General features: G+C 38.9%; 1 protein-coding gene across 1 annotated transcript in view; it reads left to right on the top strand.

Moving 5' to 3' along the window:
- Window positions 1–1,159: 1,159 nt before the first annotated feature.
- Window positions 1,160–5,175, top strand: part of ywhaba (tyrosine 3-monooxygenase/tryptophan 5-monooxygenase activation protein, beta polypeptide a) — a gene marked incomplete in the record, with an annotated part of 25,932 nt that continues 21,916 nt past the window's right edge. The window contains 1 exon segment of the mRNA XM_014023963.1: window positions 1,160–1,302.

Consider the following 5,175-nt stretch of genomic DNA (forward strand, 5'->3'; position numbering starts at 1 on the left):
GTTGAATAAGTATTATAAACGAAATTGGCAGGAGCTACCATAAACCACGTCCTACTCCATAGACCGCTCCGCAGCGCCCCAAAATAAAGCCTTTTTAAACTTTTGCATGGTAGAACCAGAAGCTGCTCTTCATATTAGTGACAAACAACAGAAACAAAAGCTTTTTACCGGTTTAAAGTTTCTTTAAAATACATTTAAAATATTAAAAAATAAACTACAAAAAATAATTTGATAAAGTGCAAATTTAAATATAGCAGTATCTCACTAATTTCACTAACTTGTTAATTTGGTTTTTATTTTTAAAAATGCACGAAGAACAACGAACTAATAAAACAAACATAATAAACATAATAAAAATATATATTCCCATGGCATTTTTTTGGGTTAAAATGACAGTAAATTAGCATTTTAAACAGCATGAGGAGCTCCCTGAAATTTTTTTCATCCTTGTAAGGGGTCCCCAGTCCCAAACGGCTCGAGAACCCCTGCTTTAGAGGAACTGTGCCCACCACACCTGTGTGGGACAGTAAAGGCTGTTTCTATTCTATTCTATTCTATATATTATTTTCATGTGGTGCAGCTTTTCTAAGATTTGTAATTCATTTTAGTGGGAGCAGCTTTTCCAGCACTTACGGTAATTTATTTTAGGCAATGCAAGTTTTCTGGCACAAATTCCTGTAAAAAAAACACAAAAACAAAGAAATAACGCGCTGGTTCTGCAGGTTTGCATTCCAACATGTTGAATCAAACTTCTGCCCCTTCGGTTAAAATACAAACATTGATCGGGGGATTGATGACAGTAAAAAGCCCAACAGCCATTGTTGCAGTTTTACTTGTTTTAGGATCAAGTTTTAGTTTAACAGGCCCAGAGGGGTCCAGAACCTGTTTTTATTAAAGTGTCAGAACCATATCTGCCTGTTAAGAGATAAAAACCCTTGTAAACCGCAGTACTGGGTCTATAACCCACACAGCAGCGTGTCAGCTGGCACGACGCTGAGCCTGACATACGACAGCAGCGGCCTCGTGGAGACAGTTGCCACGGAGACTGGGGCTGACGTCATCCCGCAGCGGTTGCCATGGTCCTGCCTGACGTCAAAGCCCCTCGCAAGATGCTTAGGAAACCCCCTGGCTCCGTTGCCGCGGATACTGGCGGGGGGGGAGGGGTGGGGTCTGGAGGAAGCGGAAGTGTCAGCGCAGGCGGAAGTGGTACTGCCCTGAATACCCTGAGCAGCGAGCGGAGGACGGCTGGAGAAACTCCCATCGTTGAGCGAATAAACTCGGGATCCTAATCACGCTCTAAACGTGAGTTCGCTCTGAAATCGGTCGATTGTTGTTTTATGTAACGGTTAACGGAGGCGGCGGTGCGGAGGGAGGCCCGGTGGGAGCGGCGGCGCCGCTGGCTGGGTCCGCTGCGGAAGGTGCCTATTGTGGTTTGGGGCTGGGTGCGAGGATTTAGGCCGGAGAATGTGGCCACATAACGACAAATACCCCACTGAACACCTGCGAGGGGGGCTTTGCGCGTGCTGATAACCCCAGTAAATGTTCCGCGGTGTGTTTTCATTAAGCCCGGAGGAAGCGGGTCGATGCGAGCGCGGATGCAGCTTTCTGCTCCGCTTTGGCCATTTTGACAGCTTAGCAGCGGCCGAGCCGCGAGCGCAGCCCGGACATCTTTTTTTTTTTTTTTTAGCATCCAGTGCTAACACGGCGCCGCGCTTTGGCGTGAAAATTCGTGCCCGACTTGCTGATTGCGGCACCGGGAACCAGCTCAGCCACGGTCCGTGACCGCTGTGCTCGACATCCAGCGAGACGCAGAGCGAATATCCGAGCTTCGTCATGGCGCAGTGTCGGGAGCTAACACACCCTCCACATTTCCCTCGAGCTTCCCGTCAAACGTGACCTCTGTTTGGACGTGTTTTTTTTTTCTCCTGCTGCGGTAATCCGGTGGATTGGGCGGAAAATAACGTGGGGGGAACGCTGTGCCTCGGTTGGGTGTTGGCGCATCGCGGCGTAGACTGAACTGGGTCAGAGCTGCTGCTAGCGGCTAAGCTAACCGACAGAGCTCGGCGCTAATCTGTGTCTCCATCTTAAAATCCCGCAGGGGAACGCGACGGACAGCGCGCTGTTAGCTCCGTGCCACAGCCACACACCCGGAGTGTTCCGGGGGTTTGAACCGTAACGTTTGATGCTGTTGAACGGTGGTCCGCCCGCTGTTTAAGGTGGCGCCCCCGTTTTTTATCTCGTTATTTCGGTGTGAATAGTTAGCTAGGAGGCAGGCCCGCACGTGTACAGTGAGGTAGAGGCGTCCCACATATGATCGGAGCTGGTCGGTGATGCCGAGTTCGATCGATTTTAATCGATTTCTGCCTTTCGGCTGAGCCATGCATCTAAAATGAAACGGTGTTAATTAGGGTTGGGCAATATTGGCAAAAATTAATCACGATTAATTGTGGTATTTAGCCGATAATTTTGACAAATAATCCCCTGGAGTCCCTTATTTCGTAGACAAATTACTAATTTAGTGGGAAAGATTTGATCTTTGTAAAAAATTGTTCCAAATTGTGTGAAAATTACAGATACAGGCTACACATCATATTTTAAATTGTGTTGAGAGATAAATAAATTGCAGAACTTTATTTTTAACGTTCATCATAATTAAAGCGGACTGACAGGAATAATCCCCATTGGTCAAGTGCCAAAAAGTAATTGATTAATTTTGCACACGATACGATTATGCCCAACCCTAGTGTTACGTGGGATTTTTAATGTGGAGTATTTGAATAATGAGGAAATCTGTTGGATTTCTTCAAACGTTTGTGTAGTAATATATATATTTTAATATCCTAACCCTTCTGCACTGTTAAGTTGTCAATATAAGATTTATTCTGTTTTCCTTTGTACACACCAGGCTTCCTGCAGATCATTAAAAGGCATTAAATCCATTAATCTAAAAAATAAGGCCTTAATTAACATTAAATGTCTTAAATCAATCTTTCAGAGGTCTTAAAAATATTAACACATTGTAAGTAGGGTGATTTTTGTGTCAAATATTAAAATAATTTACTGAATGTCTCTCACCAGAGTTGTAAAGTAACTAAGTACAAATACTTTGTTACCATACTTAAGTAGAATTTTTGGGTATCTGTACTTAAGTAATTATTTTTCAGCCTACTTTTTACTTCTACTTCTTACATTTTCACACAGTTATCTGTATTTCCTACTCCTTACATTTTTTAAAAAAGACAAAAAGTAGAAATTTGTTACTTGTATTTCATTTCTTATTGTTTTCATTGCAGCTTGTTCTTATAAAAAATAAAAACTATCCATATAAACTGAGCCTCCTATAGAGTGAATTTAACTGGTTGAATGAGAAGTATAAATATATAAAACTCTGATAGTGTATTAGTTTGTACTAGTGCAACCTAAATTTAACAAATTAACTATTTTAAAACAATATAGTAATTTCTGCAGTTTTTGGGGAGGTCACCTCCTAATAAATGTCCTTACAGAAAATCTAACTGCTCATTTTAAATCTATACTTTTAATACTTACGAACAAAAAATATCAAATACTTTTAAGACTTTTACTCAAGTAATATTCCTAAAGGAGACTTTAACTTTAAACAAAGTAATTTTTTTGGTAAGATACTTGTCCTTTTACTCAAGTATCACTTTGTGGTACTTTATACAACACTGTCTCTCACAGCTAGTTGTTTTAATGTTAAAATAAACATTTGGGTAAAATTGTCACTGATTTTAATTTTTCATTTGTTTATTGTGAAGTTGGTTTTAAATTTAATTTCAAATAGGAATAAAGTGTATTAAAGTCTTAAATGTCACTTGCCTCAAACTACAGGAAAACTGACAAACATCTGTTTTGCATAAATACCTATTATTTACTTATGCTTTGTACAAAATGATGTACTTCCCATTTTGAGGTGATTACATCCATAAAGTTTCAAAATATTTAAATAATATTTCATAGTATGCATTATTTTGATAAATCCAAAGAGACAAGTTCTCCTTTTTACCCCACTTTGTTCCAATAATGAACAAAATGAGTGTTTGAATTTATAATGATTTCATAGCTTAATGGTTTTGCTGTTTTGTCTTTTTGAAGACTAATGGAGCTCCACTCAGTGTGAATAGATGATTGATTTTTTTTAAAGCTCTTGAATCAGCACCATGTGGACGTTTGGGAGTTTTCCAGCTGAGAGGCTTTTAATTTTCCCGTAAAACCAAAAAAAAAAAAAAAAGCTCATAAGAGTGACGACATAGTTTAGTTGTTCAGCTTCTCTTATTCACCTGCCTGGGAGGTCTCTATTATTCATACCTAGTCATTATTTCTAACATACTCCCTGTTCATTAGTTGATCGTTTGCTTTTTGTGCCATCAGGAAATTCATATTTTAATTTAGTGACTTTCTTTTTTTTCCCACAAATTTACAGATTAAAACTGATTTCCTAAAACGAGGGCCTCCAGGTCAACATTGGTCAAGACATCTTAAAGGATTCAAACATGTTTGTGGCAAAATCAGCAGTTTTTTGTGGACTGACCAGTTATTTTCTTTCCCAGTTGTCCTTTAAAAGCTGGTAATGATTGAACTTTTCTGACTCTTTGAGTCATCAGTATTCTTGCTGGAGCTGAACTCCCACAAAGGTTTGGAGGACTTCAGCCGGTGCTTATTTAACTGTGAACAGATGTTGTCAGCCTAATTATGAAGCAGATAATTTAAATATTAGTTGTTGACATCAGTTGACAGATTACTTATTTTTGTCACCTTCTGGCTATTTATTGATTTTGTCAAATTTAGTGTTAGTAAGAACTATTTGATGTGGATTATAATATTGTCAAGTTTATACATAGCTGTATCTCTTTAGTTTTAATAAATAACAAATTGTTTAATTTTGAATCAGAATGTATAAACCTGGCACAAAAAAATCTGGCATTTAATTTTTTTGACCATTTTTGATAAAAAAAAAAAAACTCCCAGATTAAAACTAAATTAAGTGTTATGGATTATTTATTGTAGTTTATGCCAGGGGTTCTTAACTGACCTTGGGGCCCAATTTATTGAACATAAAGTGGCACGAGGCCCAGTCACACATTACCAATGTACGGATCAAAATGATAATTATTCAAATTCTTTGTTTAAAATGGTAATTATTCTATATCTTGG

This window comes from Austrofundulus limnaeus, unplaced genomic scaffold, assembly GCF_001266775.1.
Source record: "Austrofundulus limnaeus strain Quisiro unplaced genomic scaffold, Austrofundulus_limnaeus-1.0 Scaffold399, whole genome shotgun sequence".
Classification (NCBI taxonomy): domain Eukaryota; kingdom Metazoa; phylum Chordata; class Actinopteri; order Cyprinodontiformes; family Rivulidae; genus Austrofundulus; species Austrofundulus limnaeus.